At 42.2% G+C, this 18060-nt stretch overlaps 1 protein-coding gene across 2 annotated transcripts in view; it reads left to right on the plus strand.

Annotated features, from left to right (window-relative positions):
• Window positions 1–18060, plus strand: part of LOC139375090 (cysteine rich transmembrane BMP regulator 1 (chordin-like)) — a 130032-nt gene that overhangs the window by 76533 nt on the left and 35439 nt on the right. The gene's annotated exons all lie outside the window — the stretch shown is intronic.

The raw sequence follows: 18060 nt of genomic DNA on the forward strand, positions 1-18060 counted from the left end.
AGATTGCTCCTTGGCTCTGACAGGAGGTCTGAGCCGTGACATATGTTGCAAATGACGCGTGAAAAGCGAATCTACTGTAGCAAGGAGGAGATTTTTCCGTTGGTTGACGTTGGGGCGACAGGGGAGAGGGTGTGACAGGCAGCACTGCACTTCCCATCCCCTCTTAGCCCTACTAGCTAGAACAAGCATCTGTTGGCGATGTGCAGCCAGGGGTCTGTGTCATCCCTACATCCTGCTTTGTTTATTTGGTGATTTCAGAACAAAGAGCAATGCATTCAGAGATCTGTCCTGGGAACAGAAAAACACAAAAACAGAAATATAACCTGATTGAACATCTGGTTCTATGGTGGCTTCATCTGCCTGGATGAAGGGAATAGTGGGGAAGGAGAGAGGGAAGCAGGAAATTAGGGAGGGAGGAGATGAATGAATCTTCTGTGGCTGAAGGGGGTGGAGGGTGGAAAGGAAACGGGGAGTGAAGATGAACTCATCCCTAAAGGGTGGAAACTGATCTGGGGATCAATATAACAACAGCTGTTGAGCACACGTCACCCCCACAACACACACACATACACATACACACACACACTGCAACACTGCATCTCTGCTGTAATCCTACCTGACCTCTTCAAGGCTTGTCGTGATTCCCATTAATTAACAAACACACAAAGACAACGTGATAAACCCAGAGGGTGATGCTTAAGACATACACAAGCACAGCTTAGTAGGAGGGCTATAGATACTACTTACACAGATATCATCTTTGATAAGCACTTGTGGCTGGCTGCTCAGTATGGCTGACACATACACCATTTTTGAGCGTGTGTGTTTGTGAGTTTTTTACATTTTATTTCACCTTTATTTAACCAGGTAAGCTAGTTGAGAACAAGTTCACATTTGCAACTGCGACCTGGCCAAGATAAAGTGTGTGGTGTGGTGTGTGTGTGTGTGTGTTTGGAACATACTGTTCTCAATCAATGACTACTGACAAGAGTGTTTCAGTGTGTTTTGCTACAGGGGAACTGAAACGCTCAACAGCTGTATTGTGGTGTTCATTGGACAATCTATACTTCACAGACAAGTATTGACCCAGACTCCTTGATTTAGCTGTTAAACCAGATTCCGCCGTTGCTTTTCCCTCCGATGTGTGCCCATTCTTTCAATGAAAGGCAGTTGAATGGACATAAACAATGTCCAAAGTCAGCAAGCAGAACTATCAAAGGACTAAAGGATGTCATGTCTGTCTTCTAACTGTACCTCCTCACAACCATCTGTGTTGGAAACCCTATTCAGGGAACACAAACAGAACATGGCCAGGACATAAGGTTTGACTGGATGAACTGTGGAAGCCCTCAGCAAACAGTGGTGTCTGCAGGCTTCTGTTGTCCCACTCTGACAGCAAATGTTAGCAGCGGCAGACGAGACATGAGACAGCTGAGGCACTCCACAGAGCATGTTTGGAATGGAATGGCCTTGGAGGCTGCTGCTGAGACACACACACACACACACACACACACACGCACACACACACAGTTAGGGACCAGGTAGCCTCCTCCTCAGACTGTAATCTCACCCTCCTGCATTGGAGATATGCATTTCATCAGGTTGTGTGTGTATGTGCACGTGTGTGTACGCGTGTGTGTGTACAAGTGTGCGTGTGTTCTATGCGTGCGTGACCGGGATCTCTCCTCTAGCCAGATAATCGAGGTTCCTGTCAATAGTTCAATTGAATACAGTCTTAACTGAATTGAAGAGTTAAGACTGTATTCTCCCCCCCCCCTCCAACTTCAGCAAGTGAGAGAACAAGGGGTAAGTTGACAAATGAACATGTCCCAAGATTTATGCTCATTGATGAAGAGAAAGGTGATTATTGCACGAATGTGCCCATAGGTTATTGAGCAAGTGTGGTGAAGCTCCATTATTGTGTCTTGCTGATACAGGTAGGCTATAAGGTAATAGGTGACTGACATTCTGCTTGTGCCTCATGTTAAAAGAGGAGGAGAGACATGACGACATGCTGATGATAACATTTGGAAACACTAACATAATATGATACGTTCCAACTATGCCCAGAGAAGAGGAAGCAATGTGAATTATATTGTGCTTACTGAATGAAGTTAAAGTGAGCTAGCCTTTCTGGTTGAACCATTGTAGGTTTTTGTCAAGTTTGTGGGCTGAGTCTCTGCTCCTGTCATGGAGGCAACTGAGAGAGGTATATACTGTAGCTCTTACACACACAATGCATCTGCTTTCTAGTCAATGTGTCAGTTCTTATGTATGTTCCTTTGATACTCTGTGATGTTGTCTGTGCTGGAGATGCTCAGAGGAAGTGGAAAGTGAAGCCTTTTGTCTTGTTGGTGACAAAGGAGCTGGAAAAGCTGGCAATCTCTTCTGGCAGTTAGGGCAGATAGACTTTACGATAGCATTTCTATTGAATGTGTGTGGCTTTTGGATCGAGTGTGTAATTGTGGGGCCCTCCCGTGTTGAGGGTCAGCGTGGCAGAGGTGATGTTGCCTACCCTCACCACCTGGGGTCGGCCGTCTTCAGAGATGACATACTGTAAGTGCCTATTCATGCCCTGCAACGAATAGAGACAGAAGCAGGCTGATGTTATTCCCAGTCAAGCTGTTGCTTTCTAACAGCATTTAGACAGCCATTACTTTTCTGCAGACTGATCCGACTACATTGACATCGTTCAATTTTCCCATCAGTCTTTGCATAAACATATATCATATGTGTAACGCATGCACACAGACTGACAGACTATATGATTACTTATTTATCTGTCTCTATGAATCAGACATGATTCTCTCTGATGAAAGCAGAACACACCCTATTGACTTTCAGATCATTCATGCTTAGGCCGATTCAGGTTTATTCAGACTGCCCATTTTAGGGCTGAGAGAGAAGAGAAAAGGGCAGGCTGGTGGTTGAAACCAGACTAGTGGTTGTCATAGTGAGGCAGGTGATTGACAGTTTATGTAATCTGCTCAACACATGGTCTGAGAGAGAGAGAGACGGGAAACCACCTTAAACGTCTTGATCTCACGTTGTCGGTTCTTCATAGGCTCCTTTTCCCTTTTTGAGTAATAACATTGCTATGCCAGCCCCGGTCTCAGCTTTCCAAAAGCAGTGCGTGTACCCAACCTTAAGAAATTAGCCCAGGGATAATCCCTGGCTGTGTATAGGGCCGGGTTGCTCAGGGATGACGTGGAGTAAGCCAGACAGAACAATGTGCTCTATTTTACAGCCATGGCCAGATTAACACACATCAAGTTACGAAGGAGCCTCGGAATGTTCAACAGAGGCAGTCCGCTATTTTGAGAGATTGCTACTTACCGGTACCTTAAACCCCACTCTGGCTTGATCAGTGACTAATGTTATGTCAGTTCACAGACAGCGGTTAGAGTAAACAACACATTCCTGGACCGCTCAGTCAGAGGAGAACCTGGTGCTGTTATTGGCTTTAGAAACAGGAAGTTGACTAAAGGTAATCCACTCAGAAACACTGACTCTGTTCCAATATCCATACTAGTCTCAGACCTGGATTCAAATGCTATTTAGGGTATTTCAATTACTTTCAAAGACATTTGGAAGTAAGTATTTTGATATGTTTTACTTGAAAAGACAGGTTGTTCAATATTGGAATGTATTTGGAAATAAAAATACTAAAATATACTGACTCAAATACACTCCAATGCATTTAACCTAGGTATTTGAAAATAGTATTTGAAATAAGTATTTGAAAATACTTTCAAATAGTAGGGAATAGGAAATCATTTTTTGAAAGTACTCAAATTAACAGAAAATAAGTATTTAAAGCTGCAATATGTAACTTTTTGGGCGACCCTTCCTAATTCACATAAAAATATGTGTTTATACATCTGTCATTCTTATTGAAAGCAAGTCTAAGAAGCGGTAGATCTGTTCTGTGTGCGCTATTTCTATGGTTCCCTTTCTCAACTTTTGTTTTGTACACCAGCTTCAAACAACTGAATATACAATCTGGTTATGAAATCTATATTTCACAGCAGGTTTAGGCGGTACAATTATTCTCTACACTATACTTGCTTGTTTTGTCACATAAACTGAAATTAGGCAAACTATTAGAATTACAGTAGCAACCAGGGAATGGCGGAGCGATTTCTGCATAGTGCATCTTTAAATAACAAATACACATTTATTTGAACCCAGGTCTGACAAGTCTAGGCTAGCATACCTCTTAGAGTGAAGCAAAATATTGGGCATGCATTCTACATGCACTGAACAAAAATATATGCGCAACATGTAAAGTGTTGGTAACATTCTTCGTGAGCTGAAATACAACATCCCAGAAATATTCCATATGCACAAAAAGCTTACTTTTCTCAAATGTTGTGCACTAATTAGTTTACATCCCTGTTAGTGAGAATGTCTCCTTTGCCAAGATAATCCATCCAACTGACAGGTGTGGCATATCAAGAACTGATTAAACAGCATGCTCATTACACAGGTGCACCTTGTACTGGGGACAATAAAAGGACAGTCTAAAATGTGCAGCTTTGCCACACAACACAATGCCACAGATGTCTCAAGTTTTGAGGGAGCTTGCAACTGGCATGCTGACTGCAGGAATGTCCGCAGTACGTCCAACCTGCCTCACAACTGCAGATCACGTGTAACCACACCAGCCTAGGACCTCTACATTTGGCTTCTTGACCTGCGGGATCTTCTGAGACCAGCCACCCAGCTAATGAAACTGTGGGTTTGTACAACCAAATAATCTCTGCACAAACTGTCAAAAACTGTCTCAGGGAAGCTCATCTGCATGCTCATCATCCTATCCAGGGTCTTAACCTGACTGCAGTTCGGCATCGTAACAGACTTCAGTGGCAAATGCTCACCTTCGATGGCCACTAGCACGCTGGATAATTGTGCTCTTCACGGATTAATCCTGGTTTCAGCTGTACTGGGCAGATGGCAGACAGCGTGTATGTTGTCATGTGGGCGAGTGTTTTGCTGATGCCAACGTTGTGAACAGAGTGCCCCATGGTGGAGGTGGGGTCATGGTATTGGCAGACATAAGCTGCATGAGGCAAATGGTGTTCACCAGATACTGACTGGTTTTCTGATCCACGCCCCTACCTTTTTTTAAAGGTATCTGTGACCAACAGATGCATTTCTGTATTGCCGTTCATGTGAAATCCATAGATTAGGGCCTAATGAATTTATTTCAATTGACTGATTTCCTTATTTGAACTGTAACTCAGTCCAATCTTTGAAATTGTTGCATTTATATGTGTGTTCAGTGTAGTATGGTAGTATTGTGCTGAGGGTTCCAGAGTGATGCAGCGGTCTAAGGCACTGCATCTCAGTGCAAGAGGTGTCACCACAGTCCCTGGTTCGAATCAAGGCTGTATCACATCTGGCTGTGATTTGGAGTCCCATAGGACTTGCCCAGCGTTTTTCGGGTAGGCCACCATTGTAAATACGAACTTGTTCTTAATTGACTTGCCTAGTTAAATAAAGGTAACATTTTTAAACATGAAAATAGACATTGGAACACAGTGACTGAGTAGGCACAGCAACTTAACCTGTGAAGTATTTGGAGGACAACAACAATTGACCCGGCCTGGGAGCCATTGTGAGATCAGATGTTGTTTACATTTCATTGCATCGCTGTAAGCAGTAAGCACTATCACTCAATACATTCATATTATTCTAAATTCTGAAGCTGTTTGTGTGATGCAGCCTTGATTTGCAACATCATGTTGTTGCCTGCCTGTCTGGTGGTGCCTTCGGTGGGTTATTCTGTTCATCCACAGAGCTGAGGGAGAGGAGGGAGGCACACCTGTCGAGTGCTGCATGTTATCACATTATTTAGTCTCTGTCTCAGCAGCACAGCCAAAACATGAGGGTGCGGCGGCATGGGGGAATGAAGGGATCTGGCTAGCTAGCATGGAGGGAGGGGGAGGTGGTTGGTATGGTCCAGACAAAGAGGAGTGTGGGTAGGGGAATGGCATGGGAGGGGAAAGGAGGAGAGAACTGGACAAGAACAGAGAATAACAGACAGACAGACACACAGACACACAGGCAGACAGAAGGGTTGGAGAGGAGTGCACCAGGAGTGCATGGTTCTCACTGGTTTCTGATAACTAAGAGATAGGACATTACATGGGAGGTTTAGTACAGAGGAACAGGTGGAGACCTCTGTTTTCTATATACATGATGTTGATAATAACCCTGGAGAACATTGTCTGCTCCAAATAACCTACTGTGTGTTTATCAAACCTCAATTCATGTGACTGACTGTTGTTTTCTACCATGGGAAAGTACACGACTAGTATATGACTAGTATAATCTATAATAGATTATATATCTATGCACCAGACGTGCAACCTGTCCCAGACCTATTATTTGACCATGCTGGTCATTTATGAACATTTGAACATCTTGGCCATGTTCTGTTATAATCTCCACCCGGCACAGCCAGAAGAGAACTGGCCACCCCTCATAGCCTGGTTCCTCTCTAGGTTTCTTCCTAGGTTTTGGCCTTTCTAGGGAGTTTTTCCTAGCCAACGTGCTTCAACACCGGCATTGCTTGCTGTTTAGGGTTTTAGGCTGGGTTTCTGTACAGCACTTTGAGATATCAGCTGATGTACGAAGGGCTATATAAATACATTTGATTTGATTTGCACACAAGTACCGTAGGATTGGACTGCTATTAATGCCATTTTCATTTATACGTAACAAATGAAGGCCGTTGGCGGGCGAAACCTTTTCATTTTAAACTTAAAAGGCCACTTCAATCAGCTTGTAATTATGTGCAGACACATATTTTTACGGATATCAGAAGAACAGAAATCAGTTCTAAAACGTAGCTATAGTAGTCACAGTGGTCCTGGGGTGAAGTATACCATTGAAGAAGTTTAGATGGTACAGTATATTATTTAAATCCTCCACTCCTCTCTTACGCCAGCAGGTTATGAGTGTTTTATTCTTGCTTCTGCCCTTCTTCTCCCCAGGAGCTCACAGTTTATGTGCTAGGAGGCTCCTACAGAGTGTATGTATGTGTGTATGAGTGTGTGTGGAGTACTAGCTCAGGAGTACTTGCTCTCTCCTTGTTCTCCCTCCTCACACACTCACACGCTCTCCTTACAAAGAGCTGCAGACTAAACCAAAATTGGTTCACTGAATACAGGCTTTCTGTAGGAGTTTGGGGTTAAATTATATAGGTGTGAAGTTTGTAGTTGTTCATGCATGCTTGCTTGCCGTTGCATGGAACTGTAGGCCTTAGCTTATTGAGAATTTTGTTAGCAGTCAAAGACACTCACACGGTGTACGAGTAAGAGTTGGTTAACTAAGTGGTTTGAGTGTTGCTCTTAACAGCGTGGGGAAATGTGTAGCCTAACACCTAGTATTTTTTGTTTTTAAATCCGTGACTAGGGCTGTGGCAGTCCCGACATTTTGTCAGCCGGTAACTTTCATGCAAATAACTGCTGGTCCCACGGCAATTGACTGTTAATTAACACACACGTGTTTAGCATCTCTGGCTTACATGCATAGTCCACAAGCCACTGATCCAGACCTTTTCGCAAGATCTACATTTGAAAAAGTATAATAAATCCATGTAATACATAGCCTTATATAAATCCATTCTTTATTTTAGGCAGGTCTGAAGAAACATTATGATATAAAGAAATGTTAGCCTATTTCAGAAGAACAGAATAGCATACTCTGAGTCGTCCTTATATTAGGCCCTGATCTGGCTATGCCATATGGCTGTGGGCTACACTCGTTTTTTGAGCAGATAAGATTTGCTTATAATTCCTGTGGCATTATTTTTAGAGTATTTTATTTAAAAAATGCATCCACTGTTTCTTGCCTTACATTCTAAAAAGAAAAGGTTCCTGGAGGAAAAGGTTCCTTAGATTGCAACACCGGTGGAACCCCTAAAGGTGCCTCCAGGAACCTTTTAACCCCTTAAGGTCGATGTCCACGCCTGTGGAAATAAAATTAGCATAATACAAAAATCCCTATAAAACCTGTCAATTTTAGAAATATCTGTTTTTTTTGCATTGGATGCGTCTCAATCGACCTTATCTGCCTACAGTATGTCGCACTTCCGAATCTGCGGTGAAAGGTGACAGTGCTAGAGTGGTGTTGGTCAGACCATGAGACATCCTGAAAATCGGTCTTCTCACAAAATCGTCTGTAGCGTCCAAACAGTTTGGCCTACAAACTCACATACTCTATGGTGTTCTCCGTTTTGCTCTATGACCCCCCACAAGCGTCTTGGGACTCGTCTGAAGTCGGTAAAGCCGATCTGCCAACTTCTGTCTAGCGTCTGAACAGTTTGGGAAACGCTCTAATATGACCCATTTGTTCAGAGGTGAACATGTACGCATCAATTGTTTTGCTCAAGGGTGCCTACAGGCCTCATAAGAGTCGTCTAAAGGTCCCCTGGTACCAGTTGAAAAAATGAATGGAAGTACAGTGCATTCGGAAAGTATTCAGACCCCTTGACGTTTTTGAAAGAAATTTACGTTAAAGCCTTGATCTAAAAAAAAATCCTCATCAATCTACACAATACCCCATAATGACAAAGCAAAAACAGGTTTTAAGACATTTTTTGCAAATATCGCATTTTCATAAGTATTCAGACCATTTACTCAGTACTTAGTTGAAGCACCGTTGGCAGTTTTTACAGCCTCGAGTCTTCCTGGGTGTGACGCCACAACCTTTGCACACTTGTATTTTTGGAGTTTGTCCCATTCTTCTCTGCAGATCCTCTCAAGCTCTGTCAGGTTGGGTGGGGAGCATCGCTGTACTATTTTCAGTCGTCTCCAGAGATGTTCGATTGGGTTCAAGTCTGGGCTCTGGCTGGGCCACTCAAGGACATTCAGAGACTTGTCCCGAAGCCGCTCTTGCGTTGTCTTGGCTGTGTGCTGAGAGTTATTGTCTTGTTGGAAGATGAACCTTCGCACCAGTCTGAAGTCCTAAGTGCTCTGGAGCAGGTTTTCACTAAGGATCTCTCTGTACTTTGCTCCGTTCATCTTTCCCTCAATCCTGACTATTCTTCCAGTCCCTGCCACTGAAAAACATCCCCACAACATGATTCTGCCACTACCATACTTCACTGTAGGGATGGTGCCAGGTTTCCTCCAGACTCTTGGCAGACTCTCAGGCTAAAGAGTTCAATCTTGGTTTCATCAGACCAGTGAATCTTCTTGCTCATGGTCTGAGAGTCCTCTAGATGCCTTTTGGCAAACTCCAAGCAGGCTGTCATGTGCCTTTTACTGGGGAGTGGCTTCCGTCTGGCCACTCTACCATAAAGGCCTGCTTTGTGGAGTGCTGCAGAGATGGTTGTCCTTCTGGAAGGTTCTCCCATCTCCACAGAGCAACTTTGGAGCTCTGTCAGAGTGACCAATCATCTCCGTGATCAAGGCCCTTCTCCCCCGAATGCTCAGTTTGGGTCTTCTACCCCGATTGCTCAATGGGTCTTCCAAATGGACAATGACCCCAAGCATACTTCCAAGTTGTGGCAAAATGGCTTAAGGACAACAAAGTCAAGGTATTGGAGTGGCCATCACAAAGCCCTGATCTCAATCCTATAGAAAATTTGTGGGTAGAACTGAAAAGCGTGTGCGAGCAAGGAGGCCTACAAACCTGACTCAGTTACACCAGCTCTGTCAGGAGGAATGGGCCAAAATTCACCCAACTTATTGTGGAAAGCTTGTGGAAGGCTACCCGAAACGATTGACCCAAGTTTAACAATTTAAAGGAAATGCTATCAAATACTAATTGAGTAAGCATTTCACTGTAACACCTGTTGTATTTGGCGGTCTACACCTGTTGTGACAAATAAACTTCGATTTGATTTAAGGTTCCTGTAGGAACATTTTATGTCCCATGTATTATATTATGGATAATAGCAATACTATTACTACTACTACTGTACTAATTCTACTACAAATAATAATAATAACAATAAACTATTAACAATAATAATAATACATATATTATTGAGTGGCAAACTTGTAAAGTCACAAATTCATTTGATTGTCTTTGAAATTCACAGAAATCCAAATATACCATCAATAAATAGTCAACCGTTGACGAACCTTCATATTTGATGTGTATCGACAACAAGATAGGATCCTATACTAAAAATAGTATAATAATTATTGTCATCAACTATGCCAATCAAAGACCCCATCTTAGTGATAAAAATGATATATTTAGATACATGGCGAATGTTTCACAGGTCAATAATAAAAAAAATTGGTGTGTAGAGATAATAACAAAGCATTAGCACATCGATAAACAGCTTTCTAAGTGGTTTCTAATTTGAGTAATTTGGCTGTTACATCTGACCTTGCGATACTTTGTGCTCTGGTCTCCCCTATCCCTCTCTTCAGCAAAAAGTTTGCCATTCCACATTTGCTGGTAATTTACCCCACTCATCAATTCCCATAACACATTTGTGAATGAACAGCATAGTGCTTTTCAATGACGCTGCATACTCAATATTAAAAATTAAATGGTCCCCCATGGCCACTCCCAATCCCATGGAGTTGCTCGAGTAGATCCTCTCCATCCAGGAAGAGTTGGATGTGGCTCTCATCCGCAAAGGGATTCCCCTCCATTCTTATGGTAGGTGATAGGAGATTTACACACTGTAATAAGTTTAAAAAATATATAATTTTGTCTGACGGGAAATCCATACCCTGTCTGTGAGGAGATAGGGGAGGAACGAAATGTCTGCAGTGAACTTGAGACCTTAAATAGGAGGGTGTGTAATATAAAGGCTGGATTAGAATAAATGGGATATGAATGGCTGCATACTGTAAAGGGTACATGAGAAATGTCATGATGGATTATTGGGACTGAGGTCAGAGGAGCAGACAGTCAATTACGTAACTAGAGATGGTCTTGTTTTGCTGCTGGTATTGTGATGGAATAACCAAATGTGAGAAGAAATAATCCAGCACATTGTGGTCTGGGTAGGCACAATGGTGTAAAAAGCTTATTCGTGTGTGAACTAATGTAAGTAGGAACATTTAAGAGTTCTTACATATCCCTCCTCTGTCTGGTCTCTCAACAAGGAGTACTTGTGAATGAGCCCTGTGCACACATCCATGTATTGCCATGTAGTAGGGTACCTAAAGCATAAGAAACATACAAGATTACATTTAGACTAACAAATTACATTGATTGAGGCTGTTGATTATCATCAATTATAAACTGGATTGTTCGCGCCCTGAATGCTAATTGGCTGATAGCCACGGTATATCAGACCTTATACCACAGGTATGACAAAACATTTATTTGTACTGCACTAATTATGTTGGTAAATAGTTTATAATAGCAATAAGGCACCTCGGGGGTTTGTGATGTATGGCCAATATACCACGGCTAAAGGCCTTGTCTAGGCACGTTGTGTATTGTGCACAAGAACAGCACTCAGCCGTGGTATATTGGCCATATACCACACCCCCTGAAGCCTTATTGCTTAAGTAAAAGTTGAGCTTCAGTGATTACGACAAGACAGTATGGAGAGGGAGAGTATGGAGGATAGAGACAGGAGGAACAGAACACACAGTAATCACACTGTAAATACATTCATTTACCATTCAGTTAGTACTGGAAAAGACAAAGAAATAACACAGAACACACTAGACCAACAATTCATATACATTCAAATACTTTATAGAGGCTAAGTGTAACGGCATTCAGAGGTGGAAGAAGGATCGGACCAAAGCGCAGCGTGGTAAGGGTTCATGATGTAATATTTCATGAAACGAACTGAACACTGAAATACAAAACAATAACGTGAACAAACGAAAACCGAAACAGTACCGTGTGGACCAAACACTCACACAGAAAACAAACACCCACAAACCAAAAGTGAAACCCAGGCTACCTAAGTATGATTCTCAATCAGGGACAACAATTGACAGCTGCCTCTGATTGAGAACCATACTAGGCCGAACTCAAAAACCCAAATAGAAAAACAAACATAGACTGCCCACCCCAACTCACGCCCTGACCATACTAAAACAAAGACAAAAACAAAGGAACTAAGGAACGTGACACTAAGTAGATTCATAGCTTTAAACATGGTCTTGCTTTGGTCTGAAATGCAGACAGAACAGGCCGCCCCAATACACCAGCCTGAAAGACATAAATTAGACACAAACGCAACATAAACAACATGAGTATTCGATATCAAATGTGTCAAACTAATCTGTGTTTTATTTATTTATTCTTCTTTTTGTCAAGTTTAGTATAACCTACATTGGATCATCTCTCTCTTTCTCTCTCTCTCTCTGCAATATGTAACTTTTTGGGTGACCTGACCAAATTTACATAGAAATGCACATTATAGAGCAAGTTATTTCTATGCTTCCTGGTCTTCTGTTTAGTTTTTGCGTCTTTTACTTTCGGTTTTGTATACCAACTTCAAACAGCTGAAAATACAATATTTTGGGCTATGGAGAAAAACAATTCTGAGTGGTTTAGACAGTACAATGTTTTATCATATAAACTGAAATTAGGCGAACTATTCCATTTTTTTGCAACCAGTAAATGACGGAGCGATTTCTGCATATTGCACTTCTAAGGAAAATGCATGCTTGGATGTAGACTTAGCAAGCTGTGCTCAATATTCTCTGAAACTGATATCAGCCATGGCTAATACGAAATTTGGACTGCGGTCATGACTCGTGACTGTTGGTGTGGCGGTAATACGGTCAACGTAACAGCCTTGTCCGTGACTGACCTCAGCACCCATTAGACTGACTGATAGATTGAACAGTAATCCAGTTGACATAGCATACATTACGCTGTGTCTGTGTGTTTGTATCTGTGTGTGTGTGTGTGTGTTGCGTGTTGGATCACTCTTTATTGCCCTGAGGGCATGCAGCGATGAAAATGAGGCTGCGGAACGGACTGGTGCACTGTTTGATTATTGTCACCATGGTAACTAGTGTCTTTCAATATTTCTATTTGACAGGCAGCCATTTGTTGCTTTTGGAAATGTTACGTTTTTTAACATCATGGGAATGCTAAGTCAGAAAATGTCTGCAGCACACCCCTATGAGAATATGGAAAGAGGGTTTAGGGTAAAGAAGGTGAATGAAGGTGGAAATGTGTAGTATGTAACATGGCATGCATGGTTCAGCCATTTAACAATCTGAAGTGTTCACTTCCTGAATGTAGGGGAGAGTGGGGTATGTTGAGACATTTTTTACATTCAGCATCACCACAGCAAGGGAAATATAGTATTCTTTCTAACAAAGATATCTACATACTGTATATTTTAGGTTGTTGTGCATTCTGGAAATAATCAGAATTCAGGTAAACATAACAGTTTTGAAAACATAGCTTGTCCGAAAAAAGTGGTCTCATGGCACAACTTAACACAACCCGGGTATGGGGTAAATTGAGCATAAGTTGATCCGCCTTGGGGTAAATGGGTGAGGGTGTTCTGTGACAGTGGGTAATGGTGCTGGTAGGTCAAAGTTTAATTCATGGAATGGGGTTGTGGTATATTGTATATCTTAAATATATGCCTACATTCAGATATAGATGTCTCTGTTCAATATCACTTACCCTTTCATTTCTTGACCAGTTGTCTGGGACAGGGTGGTTGTTTCGATGTATCAAGTTCTCTGCATTTGAGGCTACAAGCCCATGAAACTGGCCTGCAAATTCTTGATATGTTTAGCAAGCTCAGACTCCATGTCATCAGATAAGACCTTGTGTGACTCTGCTACTCTGTCATAGCCTCTCTTTCGCACAGGTGCATGTTTGTTATATGTTTTGACATTGTACCTCTACCTTTTTTTGTCCCTTGCTGCTGTTCAAATTGACTTTTTCCCTTCTCTCACTTCCTTGGCTGTTCTCTCACTTCCTTGGCTGTTCTCTCACTTCCTTGGCTGTTCTCTCACTTCCTTGGCTGCTCTCTATATGCATGGCACATTGCAAAAAATTCTATGCATATTATGCATAAAACTGACCAAATGTAATCCTTATTTGTTTGGGATATAGTGGCCATTGGTTCAACGTACCCCAAGGCACACATTTTAACTATATTAGTCCACACAGCTACTTTCATGCTCGGCTTATGACCTCATATTATAGTTTATAGAGACCCCAACTGATGTATAAAACAATCTTAAAGCAATCTACTTTAGTTTAGATACAAGCGTCATGAAACCTACAACAAAATAAATTAATTCAACTTTTTTTTTTTTACAACTTACCAAACCATGTTGGTTTCCTTCCTTTGCTTTATAGGTTTTTTTTTGTAGGAGTTTACCTGAACCCTTAAGAGACAGTGGACTTAGTATCATCCATCACCATGATAAAAGGAAATTGTCCTCCAGGTAATGAGATATAAAGCCCTGTTAAAAGTTACCAATAAGATGATATTTTTCTCTACCTGAGAGCAGGACTTTCTTTGAGCATGTCCAAGGGGAACACATTGGCAATAAGAGTGTTTTTGAGCATGTCCAATGGGAATGAACACTTTGGCCATGGAAGAAAGTATCGATGTTTCATAGCCCTGTCTGTCTGTAATATGCTGCCTGCCAAACTCTAACTTTTCAGTCACATAATGGTGAGTTCCATCTGAGGGATCCAGGATTCAAAGGCCTGATCCTGCTTTAGTGTTTACCGTTTGAACGGTTGTTTGGCTTGGTTTTATGGAGGTGGATTGTGGATCAACAGAGCTATGGCAGCAATACTATGGGGATATAAACTCAGAAAAAAATAAACGTCGTCTCACTGTCAACTGCGTTTATTTTCAGCAAATGTAACGTGCAAATATTTGTATGAACATAACAAGATTCAACTACTGAGACATAAGTTGAACAAGTTCCACAGACATGTGAATAACAGAAATTGAATAATGTATTCCTGAACAAAGGGGGGGGTCAAAATCAGAAGTAACAGTCAGTATCTGATGTGGCCACCAGCTGCATTAAGTACTGCAGTGCATCTCATCCTCATGGACTGCACCAGATTTGCCAGTTATTGCTGTGAGATGTTACCCCACTCTTCCAACAAGGCACCTGCAAATTCCAGGACATTTCTGGGGGGAATGGCCCTAGCCCTCATCCTCCGATACAACAGGTCCTAGATGTGCTCAATGGGATTGAGATCTGGGCTCTTCGCTGGTCTGCCACTGCAAGGACGATCAGCTGTCCATCCTGTCTCCCTGTAGAGCTGTCTTAGGCGTCTCACAGTATGGACATTGAAATGTATTGCCCTGGCCACATCTGCAGTCCTCATGCCTCCTTGCAGCATGCCTAAGGCACATTCACGCAGATGAGCAGGGACCCTGGGCATCTTTCTTTTGCCGTTTTTCAGAGTCAGTAGAAAGGCCTCTTTAGTGTCCTAAGTTTTCATAACTGTGACCTTAATTGCCTACCGTCTGTAAGCTGTTAGTGTCTTAACGACCGTTCCACAGGTGCATGTTCATTCATTGTTTATGGGTCATTGAACAAGCATGGGAAACAGTGTTTAAACCCTTTACAATGAAGGTTTGTGAAGTTATTGGGATTTGTATGAGTTATCCTGAAAAATGATCTTTTTCTGCTGAGTTGAGAATATTTATATGGCTGTAGCTTGCTGGATCTAGCTATATGCTTAATATATTCAACCATGTCTATGGGGTGAAAATGCAGTCAATAACAGGGATTTCTTTATGATTAAAAACCAACACATTTCTGTCAAACGTTCACCGTCAGTGCTCTGTATCCTTGCAGCAGGCATATATCCAGGCAGGAAGCTGTCCATTAGACAGATACACGCACGCCTCCTCGCTTGCATACCCGCACACTAGAGCCACTAGAACTGATGACATCATTTTCGTCAGGCCAGACGGGCGACCCTGACGTGTGTTCCAAATGGAAATATGAAATATGAAAATGCTTTTGGATGCAGTTAGCCCCTTAAGAATTCCCTTCTGTGAAGGCTCATAAAAATGAAATCACCACGAGACAGACACCTTGGATGGCATTTTTGGATTGATATTGCCAGAAAAATAAGGTTTTACTGTTTTAGTCTGGCAGCTAAATGGTCGTTCCATTCAACCAAAAACCGAAAAGCCCAAATGGCTCCAAAATCTGGAAACCCATTCATTCCATGTCGGAAAACTATTCCCACCAAACAATGCAGAAACATACTGGTATTATGATTATCACATTTCTAGTTTTAATGTCACATGCACAAGTACAGTGAAATGCCTTTGTTGCCAGCTCTGAACCCAACAATGCAGTAATCAATAACAATGTAATACTAAAAATATCCCAGTCATGGATGCAGTTCAAATGCCAAATGATACGTCTATTGAGAGAGGAAGGTCCCAAAACACTCAGCAACAATCAAAATCCACAACTTGCAAAATTATTGTCTTAGTCTGCAAACCTCATCCTGCTTATGTGTGGAGAGAAGGAGATAAGCTCTGTGGAGAATCAGACTATGGCTTCAGCTTGGTTTCTGCCCAATCAAACTGCATACACAGTCAGTCAGTCTCCAAGACCCATTCATTCTCATGGTTAAAATAACCATGTGGAGAATAATCATGCGCTTCAAATGCATCATCACTGCAGCAACGGACCAATGACACGGTGAATCACAGCTGTGAACAGGAAGGAACTCTCTCTAACCTTAACTTCTGATTGGTTTAGTCATAACTGCAGTGGACCAATAACACGCTGAAGCACAGCTGTGAACAGGATGGTCACAGTGCTTTAAATCAAGATGTATATTGAGAAATTATAGTCCCAGGGGACCTGCTCTAGCCCTGTCCAATCACACGCCTATAGTATGGATGTGTTGTTTCCTATTTGGCAGAAAACCCTCAACAAGAACAACATCAGAATCTCCTGTGTCCTTGGTGCCACCCAGCCACCTAACACAGTACAGTGTTTTGCTGTGCTAGCCTATAGAGTTGCTGGCCTGTGGTATTCATGTGCCAGCGGTTAACTGTTTCATTTATAAAGGGAATAATACCCAAGAGTCAGGCACTCAGTGAACATCTGGGAAGGAAGTTGTGCGAAGCCGGCATAGCCATCCGTCATGTTCCTCTTAATTAGCCAGGACCGGCCCACAGCTCTCCTCCGGCTCTTCCAGTCAGCTCTGTTCCACTACAGCCTGCAGCCCTGGAGCCCCCAGCACTGATACTGAACATGACCTACTCTGACTTACAGAACCCACTACTGTAACTAGAGCACAGATCACATACTGTACCATGGATGGAATAGACTATGGGTTCAGATAGTATTTATTTTCTTCCAAGTACTTTGACCTGCACGTGATTGAGTTTACCTGATCCAATGGAATTGTCCCAAAAGTGCACACCCGGCAAATCTCCATCACCTGCACTCCAGGTTGGCTCATCAAATTCTCAATATATTTGAAGGAAAACACGAATACTACAAATACAGGTATGAATCACAAACAGAACCTTGGAACACTGCTCCTGAAATACATTAATTGTATGTATTGTACGCCTTGTACAGAGATGTCCTTGCATGACACCTACACACTGATGCCATCACAATCGACAGTAAACCATTAGGAATCTGTTACACCGTCCTCCTATTTATTCAATTCGACGCCAGATACACACACACACCGCCCAGTGCTTTATACACACCATACAGTAGCAGTCAATACGAGGAGGGAGGTGCTCACACACACACGGAACAGCAGCTGAGAATATATGAACAGAAGTGGGCCTGATTAGAAAATTGTTGAGTGAATTCACAGCCCTCACTAGTGCGACAACCATGCATGCAGTATCGCCCCCTCACGTTGTTATTCATTGAACCACAACTAATTGACAAAATTAGTAGCAGAAAATGAAAGACCCCACATGCCATATTGGCAGGCACTGTAATTGTAAACATGTAGAAACCAATTTTCCTGTCCCATTGATTCCTGGGAATGAACTGTTCTCTGATACAGCTGCACTAGATTAAATGCTTCTGGGTTTTTAAATCTTTTTGGACCAGAAAAGCGTTGAACGGTCCAAAGCCTTGGACTTTTAATAGCCGAAGAGGACGAGGA

Source organism: Oncorhynchus clarkii, chromosome 19 (assembly GCF_045791955.1).
Source record: "Oncorhynchus clarkii lewisi isolate Uvic-CL-2024 chromosome 19, UVic_Ocla_1.0, whole genome shotgun sequence".
In the NCBI taxonomy this organism is placed as follows: domain Eukaryota; kingdom Metazoa; phylum Chordata; class Actinopteri; order Salmoniformes; family Salmonidae; genus Oncorhynchus; species Oncorhynchus clarkii.